The sequence below is a fragment of the Drosophila montana genome, unplaced genomic scaffold, assembly GCF_035044405.1.
Source record: "Drosophila montana isolate Dmon_TW-CO22-7 unplaced genomic scaffold, ASM3504440v1 contig_3216_1, whole genome shotgun sequence".
Taxonomy (NCBI): Eukaryota; Metazoa; Arthropoda; class Insecta; order Diptera; family Drosophilidae; genus Drosophila; species Drosophila montana.
Window position 1 is genome coordinate 1,012,722 of NW_026998096.1, and position 19,081 is coordinate 1,031,802.

Consider the following 19,081-nt stretch of genomic DNA (forward strand, 5'->3'; position numbering starts at 1 on the left):
CGAACAGAGCACGAGGCCCCACCCACAGATTCTTGTAACAGCAATTGCAAGCACTTAACGCCCCCTACCCAACGATTACACACATAACACAAACACACACACACACACACACACACACACACACCAATTTGTTTGTAATGAAATTATTTAACTTGAACGCAACCGCGTCTTCCACTTGGCTAAGGCGCTCGAAGCGCAGCTGCCATGGATGCCAAACTCAATTAAAACGTCGTCGCTGCTGTTGCTGCCGATGTTGCCGGTTAGTTATTTGCAACAGCAACAGCTACAGCTAAAACTTGCCGCACATGCCAACTGATAATTAACTTGAAAATCAACTTTTAGCAGTTAGCTCGCTCAATTCGGTAGCCGCATTCATTTGAAATGCTTTAAGACAATTTCGCGCACACCAAACCTGAGATGTACGCTAGAAACGAGCCCATTGTTGAAAGTTAGTATAGGACTGACTATTTGCAACAAAATGTGGCTGTATCTATAACTGTACAGAATTACGTAAATACCTGGATACTCTTTCAACTTATAATATTCCTGTAGATTTGGGTCAAATTGTTGGCAAAAGGCATTTAATGCAAAGTAATAGTAATTTTAGTTTATCAAATAAGAAAACTGACTAAAATTTGACAACATTTTAATATAGTATATTTTATACATATAACATGTATACTTTAAGAATGTACTGGAGAGTTTCTCTTAGGGGGCTTAGTGAATCGCTAAGTCTAAATGTCAAGCACCGCGGACTCTCTGGCTGAATTGCCTTAGATCTTGCCCATTAAGGATAAGCAAGATGACGCAGCTTCGTCATCCAGACTTACGTCTTAGCTGCAGAAAGGAAGAGAAGACGGAATGTTACCAACATCTTGTTATTTACTTGTGAGCAAACGTACTCGATTTGTAGGAAAGTCATTTCTTAAAGAACTGGGCAGTTGCCAGTGGGGAATATGATCTTCTTTTTCAATCCCAAGAGCTGGTCTCACAGACTCTAGACAACAGACACCGAAATTCGACCATGCGCAGCAAGCGGTCTGCATAACCCAGCCAAATCTAATCTTAGCTTATCAAATATTAAGGACAAGATTGTATTAACAGAAAAAGGACTCAGTTCGTCGTGTTTGAAAATGCTTCCGTCAATGCGTTCGATTTTCTGTGATAAAACTTGAATATCCTCTAAAAGGAATAAAGGAAACTCTCTGCTGCCTTCGCGCATAGCTCCTAAACTTGCCGACTGTTGTATTTACCTTAATGCGACTTATTCTTTTATCTCTTTTTCCACGTATAAGTGTGTCAACTTATTTCTTTGCTTTTTTTTTATATTTTTTGTAGGTTCTTTTCTTTTTTTTTTGAGCTTGAGCGCGCACATTTCGTTGGATAAAAACTTAATGAAGCGTGAATTTGTTTATTTTTATTTTTTTATTTATTTCTTGATTCAATGCTGCGTCTTTTTCTCACCGAATTCAATTTGCGTATCTCTTGTTGCTACCTGTGTGCTTCCATGTGGCTCTTGGCACGCCCAGTTCTTTGGTTTGTTGTGTAACGCATCAGCTGGCAGCGTTTTATAACCCGTTTTTGTGTCTTTTGAGTAGTTTATTGTGGGCATTCATTAGGCCAGGCAATTAATTGTCATTTGTCGGCTTATGATGGCATTTGTTAGTCGCATTTTTTATCGTGCGAGATATTTTTGCTAAACATTAAATGAATGAATTTTAACACAAAAGATGCTAAACTCTTGGTTAAGGCAAAACTTTAATATTTGTTTGCGTTTCCATTTGCGTGATTGGAAATTGGTTTTGAAAAGCGTAAAACGGGTCGGCAGAGAGTTTGCAGCATACTTTTTGGGGCGTTCGCTGAGCCAGCAAAAGTTAAAATGCACGCATCGCAAAGCACAAAAACAGCCAAAGTGGGCGAGAGATAGTGAACAGAAATGGAGAAAACCAGCGGCAAAATGGCCAAAAAGGCTAAAAATATGTGGATGACGTTGGCGTCATTTTGAAAATTTTATACCAAAAAAAAAAAAAAAAAAACTGCCAGCAAATGAAATGAAAATCGAACTAATGTAAAATTTAGCACACACACAGCCACATACGCACACACACACGCACACGCAGGCTAAGTTTTCAAGCGCGGGCGTGTTGGGGGCGTGGGTGCAACACTTGCTGCACAGCTGCAAAAATTCGTTCGTTTCGTTATTGTTGCCGCACTGCAACAGCTGCTGGCAACGGCAACCAAAAATGTTGCATAAAACTTGGCGTTCCACAAGCACGCCCCCACACCAACACACGCTTCGCACTGTGTATGTGTGTGTGCGTGTAAGTGCCGTCCCCAAATGGGGCTGCATTCTGTGTTCGCCTTTTCGTTGGCATAAAATTTTGCAAATAATTAGAAAATTGTGGCAGTTTCTTCGTTCAAGTGCTGGAGACGTCCTCCTCAACAGCTGTTGCAGCAGCTCCTTTCTGCTCCATGTTGTTGCTGCTTCTGCCGCTGTAGAGCAAATCTATGTCAGCTGCAGTGTGAGCTGAACGAGATGGCACTGAGGAGCGAGACAGTCAGCGACATGGACATATAGACAGCAACAGCCAGGCTGCCACATCAATTAGTGCCGCACAAAGCCACAGGGTGTACCAGCTCCCGCCCTCGCCTTGCAGTTTTCGGGCTCCAAAATTTGGCATTGCCAACGTCTCGCCAGCCCTCGGCTTGGGCTTGGGCTCGGGATCGGGCTCGGGCTCTTTGCATGTCATTTCGAGTGTAAACTGTGTGAGGTGTCGTTGTCGTTGTTATCCCTTTGTGCCGCCTCATGACTTGCAGCGTTCGTAATTGCTTGAGGTTTAATTAAAAAATGTTTGTCGGTCTGTTTTTCCCCATTACGAAGACAACAAAAATGTGTCTGTGTGTGCATGCGTGTGCGTGTGTACAATTTGCAACTAATCATGCAAGTCTGCAAATTTGAGGCGAAATAATTGCAAATTTTGTATTCAGTCAGAGAAAACAGATTTGGTTTTTAAATAATTTGTACTGGCACTCGATTTGTTCTCCAATTTCTAGACAAATTCGAATGCCACTGGCAATGCTAATCAATTAATTCAAATGGAAAGAAAAACTTGTTGTGGCCGAAAAAAAAATCAGACACAACAATTAAAGTGCTTTATTGAAAACTAAAATAAAACCCACACAAAAACACGAGGCAGCATTTGAAAGAAAGAAAGAGAGAGAGAGAACGAGAGAAAGTTACTTTAAAACCGAGAACTTTATCTAACGCGCCGGTTTGCTCGGTGGTCTCCCAGAATTTTGTTCGTTGCAGCTACGAAAAATGCGGTGCAAATTTATGCAACAAAACTTTAAATTGATTTTGCCGTTTTTTACGAGACATACAGAGAGAGGGAGAGCGCGCGGGGGTCATCCGTTTTTGTTTTTTAATCCAATGTGACTTTCGATAGAGTTACCAGAAAGGGGATTTGGCTGAACTGGACCGGAGTCAACTGTCGACTGAAGCGCAGAGAGAGAGAGAGAGGGTGAGATACAGAGAGAAAGACCGAGAGAGAGACAGACTGTGCCAGTAAAATGATAACGTAACTTTTTGTGCGATATGCAAATGAAGGCAAAACTTTGATATCGGCAGGCGAAGTCACAGCCACAGCAAGAGCCACAGTCACAGCTAAAGCTAAAGCCAAAGCCAAAGCCAAAGCCAATGCCGAACAGAATTCCGATTGCAATTTAAAAAGTGCAGCAGGCATCCCATGATTAATGTTTGCTCTCACGCCCCACCATACGTAGGAGCTCTCTGCCAACTGGCCAAAACTTTGCTATAGTCCCTCACCCACCTAATGGCCAACTAATCGTGGAAAGTTTTGGCTGAATTTTAAGCTTCTGCTGTGTCGAAAGTACGTGAAAATTGAAAAACTTGCATTCCAACTAAGTATATCTCCACACACACACATACACACACATGTGTCTCTGTGGTGTGTGTGAACGTACGTGGAACTTTTTAATGCCCTTAATTTGCTGGATGGTTTAAAAAGTTGCGCTACGTGGACCAAAGTCAATTTCCATGCCCAAAATCGACGGCAACTGTAAAAACAATCCGCACAAAACACAAACGTCGGAAACTGTCCCCCAAAGACAAACAAAACATAAACAAAACGCGAACAATCAACGATAATACAACAAGCTGTAAAAACAACAATTCTGAAAAGGCATTTGAACAACTTTTGACGATCGATCCGAAGGGAGCTCAATATAAAAGAAAAAACTGACTGACTGCCTGCTGCCATCTGATGTCAGCTCTGCGGATCTCTGGAAGATCTCTGGATTCTTTAGCGCTCTATCCATAAGCTTTTTGTACCCCGAGAGTGTAAATGACATGTTGTTCTGTTCTTCTGTGCGTGTTGTTTATTGTCTTTAGTGTTTTAACAATTGCTTTTTCGGCTGCGCCCACCCCTCGTAATTGTTGTCGCGTCTCGCGTTCGGATGCTGCTGAGACAACTGCATTAAGAGTGTCATTAATGCAAATGGATTCTACAAATTCTAGACGACACAAATAACATATAGTGCTGTATGAAATTGTGGAAATCGAGAAAGTAAGAAATGTCGTCGGAAACGTGGGAATTACCCGGCTGAGATTAAAAGACCATTACACGGCCAGCTAGTTGGCACTGCAACTGAAGGGTGGGGCTACCCAGAAAGTCATTTGAAAGTCGCAATTGGTATGAAACCCTTTGCTACCCCAGAACCGGAACCAATTACACAACTGACAACACCACTAATATGTGGCACGAGAGTCGCAGGCAACGTTGTTGTCACTGCTAATTATATTAAAGAGACACGCAACAATTTGTTAACAACATATATACATATAAATATATATTGGCGTCTCGTTACTATTGGGAATCGCTTGATAACGCCCCCATTTACTGGGCCACAATCGAGGCGCATGAAAAATGCATGAACGGAAATTCAAAACTCAAACACCCACACGTGTCCCATGGTTGGGCAAGCGAACCGCACGCCGCGGGCCATTGGCAGCGACGCATCGGTTCCCATCTGATTGACGGCTTGACCGAGTTCGAGTGTGAGTTCGAGTTCGAGCTCGAATTGGATAGCGAGCGGTAGTTTGAGTCCGATTCGAAGTATGGGTAAAAGTGTGAGTTCCACGGTCGGCGATTCCTGGGCTAAAGGCTCAATGATGTGTACAACCGACAACAACATACGAGGTATTCAATTACCAGCCAGCCAGCCACACACGCAGCCCGTCACTCGGACTTTGTCTGTTTGTGTTTGTGTTTGTGTTTGTATTGACTATCTTCTATCTTTCGGCTAGTAACTTATATTGGTGGCTGCCATAACTACGACTAATTACGACCATTCCAATACAGCGAAATCCATTCACTACTCAACCGCCGGTTTGCTTAGGCATGAATAATTTCATCAGGCCCGACGACGTGTAGCACCGATAGCCATCGCCTGGCATATCATATTACTGCTTTATTAATATGCCATTATGCCGAGCAGTCGGGTAGCCGGGTAGCCGGGGCAACTCTCTGCAACAGCTCACATGCGCATTTGTAATTGTGCTGACAGGCGAAGAGTCGCGGCATTTAACGCCGATCCGGCAACCGGATTGATTCTCATCCTAATGTTAGGAGTTGTTGCCACTGGTGAGTCCTCAGCTTATTGTTATCGTTGCTGCGTTCCCTTCTTTATATTTCCCTGCCCTGAACACCCGCCGTCTGATTGTGTATTGTTTGTCTTTTGTTATGCTCTTGGTCAGTTGTTACTTTTGTTGTTGTGTACAAAAAAAAAATCAGAAAATAATCATAAATAAATAGAAAGGAAATTTTGCCGCAGGACATGTGTGTGTGGGGTCAACAGTCCGCTAGATTTGCCATTTGTAAATAATACACAGAGCATGTTTCACTCAGTTGCGACATTCGCCAATATAAATTAAGATGTTTTCGACTTTGGCAACAAAATATTAAATACTTGATAAGTTTTCGTAAATATTGAAAAATATCAAGTAAAAAATCCAACTGCATTTACTTTAATAGAGTATAAAAATGTGCATAAGAGAACATATTTATTAAATTATACAAATTGGACTGAGGCGCGCAGAAAAGTGCCTAGGCTCCGATATCAGCAAGCCATATTGTGGACTAGAAGCATGTCGCTCTTAGCTTCCCATTAAATTTGGCCCTTCGTTTTTTATGTTGTGTGTTTGTGTGTTTTTTTTTGCGGCTCCCTCCTTGAACCGTTGGCACACGCCCATGGATCGTTTGATAGTTGCATGTGATAAAATTAGAGCAATTCCATGGAACGGGTCTATATTTAAACCACAACATGAACAGCAACAACGGCGACAACTGGGCTAAGTGTAGGCAGCGTCTACACCATGTGTCTACACCATGTGCCCCGCTTGGTAGGTGGGAGGGATTGTAATAGTTCGAGTGTTTGTATTCCTATTCGTAGTCGTATTTGTTTTTGTATTTGAATAGCACGCTTCGCTGGGTTTCACTTAACTCTTGACCCCACGCAATAAGCCCTAAGCCCAACTGGCGCTCACCTAAGTCATTTTTACTACTTTACGGCTAATAAACTGAGCCAAACTGAAAGAACTCTGAAACAGAGCAAGCCAATAAATACATATATAAAAAAAATAGCTCTGGCATTGTTGACGAATTGTCCGATTGCCCGATTGTCCGACTGTCCAATTGCCCGACTTTCTGATGAGCAAACGGGGGCGTCTTCACGTTTGGTTTCACATTCTTTTGTGAGTTTTTTTATGTAGCCTATAATTTTCTTAAATAACCGGAAAAACGTTTTACGTTCGTCATTTGGCTTCCGTTGTTACCATGTGCTACCCTACTTCTGATCTGATGCCTGACCTACCCAGTTACCTGCTTTGAGGGCTGCTTCTTGTTAGTACATTTTTATTGCTCGCCTTAGGGTTAGCTGTGAGATAACTATATACAAATTTCTATATATCTGATATTGACTTGGAAATGGAAGTTGGAGTCGGCCCCACGATGTGGCAGCTTGCGGAGTAGTTTAGTTTCTGGCTTGGCGCCCACCTTTTGGAGTACATAATTGACGCCTTGGCATAACCAATTATCTGACCCAAAGAAACAGCGTAACAGCTTATACTGCCCTGCACCCACCGAAAAACCACAGTCTGCGGCTTCATTTTATGCATTGTCACGCTTTGGTAACCCGCCATATTTTCACGTTGTAGAACGAGGTGCTTTTAGCTCTTTGTGGCTATTTATTATTAAACAGTCTACCTGTATGCGTGTGTTGGCGTGTGTAAATCTTGTAAATCTTTTGCTTTCAACACAGCTAGCTACGACAGGCAGTTGGCTTTTATTTGTTTATGCCTGATCATCGCTTTTAAAAGTATTTTTCGCCCGCCTTTAAACGACTTTAAATGCGATTCATGTCCGTCTCGGGATATCGTTGGAAATTGCATGTTCTATTTATTGCTGGCATTTTGTTTTGATTTTAATTTTAGTTTATATTAGTTTTTTCATTAACTAGCTATTTGTGTGTCGTCATTAGCCACGCCCACGCGGCGGGCGGAGCTTATTAGCCATCATTAGTTGAATTTTGTTTATGTTAGAGGCTAAGCTGTGACCGCAGCTGTTATTAATTTAATGTTCAAGCGTGGATAAAATACAAAATAATTCATTTCTCGAACTGTGTAGCCCGAGATCTTTACGGATGTGTCTCTGCTCCAGTTTGTGGCTCGGCTGAACTTTTAATTATTAGTTTAAGACTTCAATTGGGGGCAACTACATAAATTATCAAGTAGTATATGGAAATTTGAGACAAGCACAGCTCGAATCTGGCGCAATGATTTGTGGCTGCTCCAAATTTCTAATCAAGATGACTTTGATCTCAGTGATCCCCAGCTAAATATACATGTGTTCAAATCAAAGAAACCGCGAGTCAACAAAATAACCTGGGAATCGCTACAGAAGTTGTTTATCAACAGAATATTAGGATGAGCTCAGCTGCTTTTTATATGTATTGGGATTGTGTGCAGCGATTGCATACTTAAGTGGGGGGACTTTTGGGAGTAGCAGGAACACATGACCGCCATTTTGGTTGCAGTTGCAGCATCAACTGGGTTGATAAGCCTGCCTCGCGCGTCTCCCACACAAATCTGAGCGATACAAACGAGCTGAACAACTTGGGAGCGGAACAACAAATGTGTTGGCACTGGATTTAAATTTTGCGCAATAAAACAAATAACAAGGGAAATAACTAACAAAAAACAGGAGAGCTGCGGTAACCCGATGAATAAATACTCTTTATGTAAGGAGATTAATGAAGCCCTCTGTTGCTGTGCTTGGCCCCTTACAACTATGTAACTATTGTTCGATCGGATGCACTTAACTATATCGACTTGGGGCTTTTGCTGCAGAGCAAGCATATAGATGTTTTAACGGATTAAAGACGTCTCCTGACTAACTGCGTTAAAAAATTCAAATACCCTCTGCAAGGGCATCAAAATGAAACAAAACTACTTTAATTCGCTCGCATTTGTTGTGCATGTTGCTGTCTGCTTGTTGGCCAGCTAACTAATTAAACCTCAAATAAAATATGTTGGCCAAGTAATTTGTAAAACGCTTTCAACAAATACGCAAACAGCTGTGTACCCTCGCACACACACACACACACAGCCACACATACACCCAAGCAAAGGCTTCTATATGTGAGCTGCTAAAAATCAATTGGGAAACGCGCACGTTTTTCTCGCCCTCTACAACGTTTGTTTATATGCCAGTGAAAATTTACAACATTTGCCACACTTTCCCAACATCAGGCTCTCTCTGTCTCTCTCTCACTGCAAGCTCTCCCGGGTTTCGTGGAAAATGCATGCTAAATAAATTTGCTGCCACAAATATAAATGCCACACGTTTATTTGCTTTCACCTGGTCGGGCAGCTGTAGGTGCCCCAGGACCCACAAAATGGCAACTGGCAGCTCATGTTGTTGTTTCTATTCGGCTTGTTGTTCTTTTTTGGTGGGCAGTGCGGGCGGGGAGTGGGTGGTAGGTGGGGGAGCGGCACCTTCAGTTGACCTTCAACGAGTGTCCTTTGCTTTAGTTCGGGTCGCAGTTTGTTATTTGTTTGGGTTTCGCCTTCATGCCAAAAACTTTACCTTGTTTGTTTTCAATGCATTTCAAGTATGTCATTCTTGTTTTATTATGAAATGGAACCCCATTAAGAATGGGGCAACGTCTGACCACTCAAAATGCATTCACTTAATTGACAAATACCGAGTTGAATATTTTACATACCTAGAAAGAGAAAGAGAAAGAAAAACGCAAGATGAGTACGGAAACGAAATATGTATAGTTTATGATTTATATGAAGCGAGCTCTTTTCCAACTCAAACTTCCCCATTTACTTTGTACTTAAATAACCCCGATAATTGTTCCATTCCGTGACTCTTTCTCAACTCTACACGCTCTCTGCTTTATCTGACATCTTTTCTACCACACATCAGTAACTTTAGTTACCCTGTTTGCTATGAGCTTCCCCCTTTCGGCTTTCTCATCCTGCTGGCCACTCAATTACTCAGTTTCGTTGATGTAATCGATACCTCTTTGTCGCCGCTGACAAGCGACTGACTTTGTCGCCTACAAGTAAACAAGTAAAAAAGGAAGTAAAAGTACCCTCGTCGGGCGTACCCGACTAGAAGATACACTGCACACAGCGCCTTTACAATTATTCTAGCATACCTCTATGTATATTCTGCCCTTAGCTCTAGAATAGGGGAATTGCATTCAACTCCAAGATCTATAATGCATATATATATATAACTTATGGGGTCGGCGAAGCCTCCTTCTGCCTGTTACATACACTTGCAGTAAACCATCATACCCTCTTTAACCATTTTCAGCAGCTGCGTTATGTGGGTGAAGTACAGCTCTCTGGTTGCTCGATTGCTGCATTTGGAGTCGGGGTATATTCTTACAGGAAGTTAATGCACTGGTCGCCGTCCCACCACCGATTGTGTGTGTTTTGTAATAAAATATTAGATATTTTTGTAAAAAAAAAAAAACAAAACAACCAACCAAATCAACTAGCTGCGAGAGCTTTCGAAAAAACATTCCTATTTGCTGTAGCATCCGCCCTTTAATTTGTAATTGCAGCTGTGACGCAGCTTCCGTTGTTTCATGATAAAATGTTTGAGCTGCGCCCCGGATCGGTTTTGCGCCCACTGTGCGCAGTTGAATTTCTATCAACTATGCGTTTTATGCAAATTGTGTCTGCAACTTGGACATCAAATTGGCTGAGTTCATTTCAATTTATGCCAAAAACGCACCACCCGACTGAACGAACCCGGACTCATCAGCTTATGAGCTGTGCAATTTCCCATCGCTGGCTGTCTACGTTTGTGTGGCCCATTGTCCGCGGCTTGTCGCTAAGCCAGATGTAGATTACGCAGAATTTTTATATTTGTATAAGAAGTTTTTCTTTCTGTTTTGCCCGAGAGTTCATAATACGCAAATACGCTGAGGGCACTCAAAGTCAACTGCTGGAGTCGCCTACAGTCCGCTGTCTTCGGTCTCCAGTCAGATGGCCTGATTGTCTTTTCAGTTGAGTTATATTCTGTACTTCGGTTCGGTTCGGTTCTGTTCTGTTTGGCTGTCTTCTCTCTGTTGTTTTGCTGCGATGTCAGCTGATTATTTTTGCATTTCTGATGCGTTTCGTTGAAAATGTTTCGTTGCCACTTGAGCAACGGACAGCGGGCGAGGGGCTAATAGTTTTGGATGTTGCTGCTGCTGCTCTGATAGGGCACATATTTTATTTATAGACTTGACTTTACGATTTGTACATGTCGCACAAGTCACTCAAATTTAAGACATTTCCATCTTTATCATCGTCTTCTGCTCAGACTTTTATTTCAATTTTTTCCCAATACCCTGTAGCTTTTCAAAATGGGTAGTATGGCCCGTATATATTCTAGATCTGTGTGAATAGCCTTGTCCATCAAGCTGTCTGCGGCTCGAACCTAGAGACAATAAGAGCTAGATACTTGATATTTGGAACATATGTAGATGCTTCTATTGCCCAAGGAAATCAGTTTAATTTCAAATCCTCGAGACCTCAAATAGTTTGATCTAAAAGTTTCTCGTTGAAACATCAGCTCGCCGCTGAGTACAGGCTATCTCCTAGTCGATCACACCCGACTACAGCACATTTACTTGTGTCTCCTCAGCCACTTGTCTGTGTGCTTTTATGATTCCACTGGAGGGCATGTTAATGAGCCTAATATTGAAATTAATATAAATTTTTATGGCGCAATTTGAGTGTGAAAATGCACTAAAAACAATGCCAGCTGCTGGATGCTGGATATTGGGTGCTGGATGCTGGGAGGTTGTCTCTCGCAACTCCCAACTGAATTGGGTCAAAGAATAAAGTACCCAGAAAGTGGGTTGGGCTGGCGACCTCCCCAATAACGCACTAATTGATATTTTATGTAATTTCGTGTGGGCCCACAGAAAACTCCACTTGCCGAGAAAAATGAAAAATGCCTTCTATTAGTGGGATGCGTTATAAATAAATAAAATAAAATAAATGTACGCATTAAGTGCCACTAAAATGCGCTTTATTCTCCTCGGGATTCCGCTGTCAGCATTCGACTGCCCGTCTCTCTCTCTCTCTCTCTCTCTCTTTCTCTCACCTCTCTCTTTTCTCTGGAAGAGCACACTGAGTCAGCTGATTTACGATGGAAATTCTGAGATCTTTTTCAGGTTTTATGTCAGTTCATATTAGAAATGTGTTTATATTTACTACCGAATAACATTGGACTTATAATTCTTTGCTGTTGAAACTAATATAATTTTTATGTCGTGCACTTTGAAGTGTCAATAAAAAGAAATTCTGAGTGCGCCGACATGTAAATGATGATATAACATTTCTTATTCAGGCATCAGACATATGTATATCTTATAAATTGATTGGATTGGGCAACTATCTGAGGAATGGGCGAGTGGGAGGATTTGGTTATAGAACAGCTCACAGCTAAAGTTGAGGCATTAATTAGACGCATTAACAACAAACTGAATAAACTAATTCATCTAAACTGTCATCATCATTTCGAGCAACTGTCAACCATTAGAAGGCCGACGACGATGTCGACATTGACGAAAAACTTATCGCATTACCCAACCTTGCGCCCGAGTTTCGCGTTAGAGCGGGGTTAGTTGGGCGAGGGGCAGTAGAGCTGGTTGCCTGGAAAAGTCACTTTTAATTATGCCGCAAAAGCTGGCGCTAGATTGCGAGCTAAATATTAATGAGACCCGGCACGCACTCGCTTCATCTGGCTCTCGTTCAATGGACGATGACCGGGCAACCCTTATGAATATTACATGGCCGGAATCCGTATCCGCGTTTTGCTGTGCGCTAATCAATCAATTTTCCTGCCCTGCGTTCGGCATCGCCAATTGGCTTGGCATTTTGGTAAAACTAGTGCGCTGCAGAGCTATAACTATGCCCGACACATAATCTTCATCATCATCAGCATCGATGGTCGCTGCGGAGGCGAGCTTTTGCGTGGAACAATTGTTTTAAAGCTATTCTTGGCAAATACTTTGATTGAGTGGCACATGACCCCTCTGATGTGCGCCAGAGGCTTCATGTTGCCAGCCAGCGCTATGATGCATGACAAAGATTTGACAGCACTAATTCAAATCTTGTGTACGATTCATATGCAAAAACAGACATCATCAACAACAACAACAAGAACCATGGCAAACGGGGAACTAATGAACTACATATGTCAGCAGATGGAAAATTACAAAATCTTGTTGCTTCAACTTGTCCCTCTTTAAAAGGCCAGACCAGCCCACCCCTACTTGAGCTCGTCAACCGCAGTACTCGCGCGACTTCAATAAACAAAATAGACGGGAACTCGGACTGTGACTGAGCTTAAGACTAGTAGGGCACAAGTGCAAGGCGTCAGCTTCTTTGTTGACTCTAGGCGGGAGGAGTCACACAGCATGCGGAAGCGTCTGCTGCACTGAGTCCAGGCGAGGCTGACGGATGGGCGGACGGCCGTTTGGGCGGGTGTAGGGGGCGTACAGCATTAGCTCAAATGCGGAAGTGCCTGGCGTTGTTTTAGTCATACTCCTATTGTTTGCCACAAAATGAAATATTTATAAACAAAACTGAATGTGGCACACATATAAAGATAACAATAACTCCGGGCAACGAAACTGAAACAAAGGCGGCTCTTGTCAGTGTTGTTGTTGTTGCTGCTGTAGCATGTTGCATGTTGAATGATGTTGTGGGCGACTTTCCGCATGTATCTGACTGGTGTTTTGTTAAATTTTCATAATATGAACAATGTTTAAACCATCTTCGCGGCAGTAAGCTTAAAAACAAAGCTTAGAGGGCTTGCAGACGCCTTGAAAGCAATAATTAATGTAATCAAATGCTTATTATCGAAGATTTGTCAGTTCATTGACAACTGGCAGATTATAAATGCAAATCAACACAATCGTTTCCATGAATAATAAAAACAGGCAGCCGTGTGTAGATAATTATTTGACAGTTTTGCCCTGCGGCAAGGAATATAAAATATACATGCTTGCGTATATCTTGTCTGTTTCATCGTGAATTACGGCGCTTAAGATACATAGGCTACTCGTGATGCACAAAGACGATAGTATCATTAAACGAATAATTTAAGAAAATACATATTTTTACATTAAGACTGCAAGCTGGGCCTAACTCGGAATAACAAATTATTTGTTCTATAAAACGAATCTTAAACCGAACAAATTCCCCAAAAAAACAGTTGAACCGGAACTCAAACGGAAACATAATTTGGTTTGATTTAAAATAAAAATCTTTGGAGACAGACTCAGCTTCAAAGCAGAATAAGCCCGAGGCCTTAACCATGCCATTTATCTAAACATTTTTGGTAGATGCCAGTAGAGATCAAATATAACCTGATACTTCAATATGAAATGATAGCTACGATTTATTATGTAGAACGGGCAATCGAAAATTGAATTGAAACCAAGATTTGAAACAAAAACCTAAGTTCAAGCTTCCCAAACTGAACCTAAAGGCAGGGACTTGGTTCGGGCCGTAAACCATATTTTGAGTTCGCAGCCCTGAATTTAGTGCAATCACGTTTGAGCTTAAATTCATATTTATGAGTATTATTATTATTATTATAATAATTATCATTACTATTATTATTATAGTTATTATTATTATTATTATTGTTATTATTATTATTATTATTATTATTATTATAATTATCATTACTATTATTATTATAGTTATTATTATTATTATTATTATTATTATTGTTATTATTATTATTATTATTGTTATTATTATTATTATTATTATTATTATTATTATTATTATTATTATTATTATTATTATTATTATTATTATTATTATTATTATTATTATTATTATTATTATTATTATTATTATTATTATTATTATTATTATTATTATTATTATTATTATTATTATTATTATTATTATTATTATTATTATTATTATTATTATTATTATTATTATTATTATTATTATTATTATTATTATTATTATTATTATTATTATTATTATTATTATTATTATTATTATTATTATTATTATTATTATTATTATTATTATTATTATTATTATTATTATTATTATTATTATTATTATTATTATTATTATTATTATTATTATTATTATTATTATTATTATTATTATTATTATTATTATTATTATTATTATTATTATTATTATTATTATTATTATTATTATTATTATTATTATTATTATTATTATTATTATTATTATTATTATTATTATTATTATTATTATTATCATTACTATTATTATTATAATTATTATTATTATTATCATTACTATCATTATTATAATTATTATTATAATTATTATTATTATTATTATTATTATTATTATTATTATTATTATTATTATTATTATTATTATTATTATTATTATTATTATTATTATTATTATTATTATTATTATTATTATTATTATTATTATTATTCTTCTTCTTCTTATTATTATTATTATTCTTCTTCTTCTTATTATTATTATTATTATTATTATCGTTATTACTATTATTATTGCATAGATGGCGCCCACTTTTGGAATGACAGCATTTAACCTAATATACATTCATCACTCTGAAGGTAGTTGCGGTGGATTCTCAATGGTTGTGAGTGGCACTCTCTGTGGTAGTCGTCACCTCGAGACTTAAATATTTACAGCGGTTGGCAAAGTCAACGCCCGAGCTGAAAAGTAGCCGCAAATAATAGAAAATGGCGCAGCTGTCGGACAAAGAGCCCGTCGGGTGCCTCCTGGCGCGGTGCATTCACCTACATTTTCCGCACCCGCGCACTGCAAAATGGCGTAGCTCGAATTTTATGCAACTCGTTGAAGAGACTGTAAGAGCTGGGGGCTGCAAGCTGTCAGCTGGCAGCTTGGAGCTGGCAGCCAAGCGGCGGGTGGTGCAAGGACGCGTAAGGAAACGAAAACGACAAAAGTCGACAAGCTGGCGAAACACTTAAAACTGCGCCAAGTGTCCGGCAGGTGGTTTGGCGTAGATTGGCGCGGTGCTCGCCTTTTCTTGGGTTATTTAAATTTGCGGAACTGCGGAACGGCGCAGGCGAAACGCAAAAGAGGTTATTAAAATAAACATTTGATGTCACCCAACTGCACGTCGCCGGATCAGTTGCTGTTGCTTACATTTACTTGCCACACCAAATACTATTTACAGTGGCAGCGGAAAAGCATGAAAAACGCAAAGGCCACAGAACCAATGACAAGGTCCGCTTCATAGTTCAATGATGGATTCTTCATTGATGGACTTTTAAGGAGAGATACCTTAGAGTTCTTATCGGGATACATGTATATGCTCTCTAAAACTTTGCTGCCAGTCGAGTCGAGTAGACTGCTATTCAAATATGAAAGTTGGCACCCGGCTGGACCTGAATGCTGCCCCATTGCTGCACATTATTGTGCTGCTTTGCGGCTTTGCCGCCCTTAGTTACTTTTGCTGCCCTTTGCATTTGTTACTTTTTATTTAGAACTCGCAACCCCGTACCCCCATACACCGCATAGCACACAACCAGAAGAGCCGGGCAACGACAACCAAAAGCAACCAACTCTTTAACAATTTTGTAATTTAATTAAAAAATATTTTTTCAAGTGGTTTGCGCTGTAAATACAACAAACTATTCTGCCACCAACCAGAACCCAGCAACCGCCAGACACCATCAATGGGCGGGTCCATTTTCCACTTAGAGTTTTCTCCCCAACTACTTTGCCTTACTTTTCATGCAGTTTGCTGCACTTTCAAAGCTCTTTCTTCCTCATCTCCACATCACACTAGGGGGGTGTGTATATGTGTGTGTGCAAGAATTTTAAAACTCCATTTTGGCAGATGCTGCTGCAAGTTTCGAGCGTGTGTGTAAATATTTTTTTGCAATTAATTTTGAGCGGCTTATAATTTACTAATTTAGTTTTTTGTTAGCTGCAGCAACGAAAAGTTTGTGCCACAAAAATTTTACGGCTTGGCAAAAGAGCACAGAGAAAAACCGTCGGCGGACAAGCTGCGAGTTTGAGAAGTAAAGAGAGAAAAGCAAATATTTTCTGTAAAATGAATGAAACTTTACGTAAAGTTCTCGGCACTTATAGCCCTATCTCTTTTTCAGGCCCTGCCACACACACATACACTGCCAGTTGGGCAAAGAATAATGTGTGGACTAACTCTGAGGCGGCCCCCAAAGCCAAACTAGTAAAATACTAAAACCAGTTGAGAATTGCTTGTGCGCAAAAATATAGGAGACCAATGCAGAGATGAGATGAAATACGAAATGTAATTAAATTAATCAAAACATGTCTGCATATTATATAACTAACTAACCAAATGCTGTACGTTCGCATTGGAATGGAAATAAAAGTGAGTAGTTGGCTAAAAAGCCAACCACAGACCCAAACAAGCACAAACACAAACACAGGCAGAGGCAGAGGTAGAGGCAGAGGCAAGCATCAGCAAGCACAACAAAGGAGCGCAAATTCAAATTTACCAAATGTGGTAAAAGAATTTCAAGTCGAGTGCTGTTGCTGCCTTGCCATTTATGCATACCACTCATATATATTACAATTTTCTTTTTTATTTTTATCTTTTTTTCTATTTTTGTTTTCGGTCCCAAAAACTAAAACTAATTTGAAAAACTAGTACGCATGTGTTTTATGTGTGATTTTTGCTCATTTTTAGCGGCAATGCCTTTTGCCTTTTTTGTGTGCGTGTATTTACAGGCATGTAAACACATGAGAGCACACGCACACAAACACACACACGTACACACACACGTAGAGAGGACCACTTTAGTGGGTGTTTCGTTCGTTGGTTTTAGTTGTGAGCTTGACAGCATTTCAATAGAATTAACACAAACGCGCACACACATAAAGCCAGTGAATGGGACAGGGAAGGAGCCTGCGCAAAAGGACCTCAGCTTTGGCAAGAAAATTAAATAAAATTATAAATAAAAAATAGTAGAAACGAAAAAGAGACCTCACAAAAAGCACCATAACGAAAGGTTCCTCCCATGAAAAGTGCGCATTTATAGTACCAGCGTACCAGCCACGTTGCACGGGGCGTATACGCAATGTGAGAGAATTTCAAGTGGGTCGGATGTGCGTGTGTGTGAATGTGTTTGTGTGTGTGTGTGTGAGTTTGTTTGTATTACATATTTTTTAAGGGGTTTTTATAGCTCTTAATGTGCGCTGAATGTGTGTGTGTGTGTGTGTGTGTGTGTGTGCGAGTGTTTGTATGCCTGCTGGCACTTGACAAATTCTTGCAGTTTTGCGAGCAACGTGTGCTCCACACGCTTCCACGATTTCAGTTTGCGCCTGACGAAAGCGACAAGAGCCCTTCTCACACTTGGCTGAAACCTAATTAAACTGCTCATCGGGTCTCCACCAGCATTCATAGTGCATTTGCACACGACTCCCACTCGGAAACGGCCCGCGGCTGTTGCCATAAAAGCTGCGCCACCAAATGCAGCAAGCCGATCTTTCAGCTTATCGACAGGAGAAGGCTGCATCGCCTTATCAGCGGTATTGCCTTTTGCAATGATCCTGATGCCGATGAGCTCAACGTTTTAATAAGGCATTGACGAGCCAAACGGCAAGCACGAAAGCAAATGGGCAAATTTCATACAAGGCTTTAAATAAATTGCTGCCAAATGCAGCAGCTTCACCGGCACCCAGAACGTTGCCCAGACGACCAGAAACACCAGACACGGGCAAACGGTCCTTTAGCGGCTTCTCGTTGCCGGGCTAGCAAGCCAATGACTGACTGACAATCACTTAAGTAGAAACCGATAAAAATCTTGAATTCAGCAGACGAAGACCAGGCGAAGGCAACCCAAGCTCCCAACTGGAAAACTGGACACCAGCCAGGCCGCAGAACAACAGAACAACGAAACAGAAAAGCAGACGAGCTGGAAGATTGAAAGAATGAAGCAATGCCCAAGCAGCCAGCCAAAGTCATGACCAACACAGCAACAACACATCCGACATTTATGGATATTGAAGCTTATAGACAGGCAGACGATACGCGCCGCAGGTGGGGCGGGGGGAACGGGAGAGTTAACAGCAGATACAAAATAGTCTGCCGAACATAGCCATTGTTGCATAGAAGATGAAACTGGTTTGGTTTGTTTCGGTTAGGCTTGCGGGAAAAATGAAAAATATACATATTTCGTATAGTAGAGAACTGCGGTCAACGCTGCTTCTCAGCATTGGTCAAGAGGTCAGCTGCAGCAGCTGCGGCAAACGAGTTAAGAAATTTTCCAGCAAGTCTTTAAAGTCAGTTGACGAAGGATCGCTTTGAATTAACATATTGTTACGAATACATATTTAATTAAATATGTTTTCATGGTTCGAAGTGTGAGAATAGATCAGTATATACATGTGTAGCGGGTATTAATCGGCTTTGACCGGGTTGAGGAATTTTTTTTTTTTTTGTAATTTTAGATATTGTGTTCCGCTCGTGAGGAATTTAAAACT

General features: G+C 40.4%; 1 protein-coding gene and 1 long non-coding RNA gene across 6 annotated transcripts in view; both read right to left on the reverse strand.

Annotated features, from left to right (window-relative positions):
• The window catches only part of Ten-m (teneurin transmembrane protein Ten-m), a 153,290-nt gene that overhangs the window by 87,732 nt on the left and 46,477 nt on the right, over window positions 1–19,081 (reverse strand). The window lies entirely within an intron of this gene.
• Window positions 8,761–11,897, reverse strand: LOC135432948 (uncharacterized). The gene is made up of 3 exons (XR_010436996.1): window positions 11,810–11,897; window positions 11,697–11,750; window positions 8,761–9,303 (listed from the first exon to the last, which is right to left on the reverse strand). It is a non-coding gene; the product is annotated as an uncharacterized LOC135432948 (long non-coding RNA).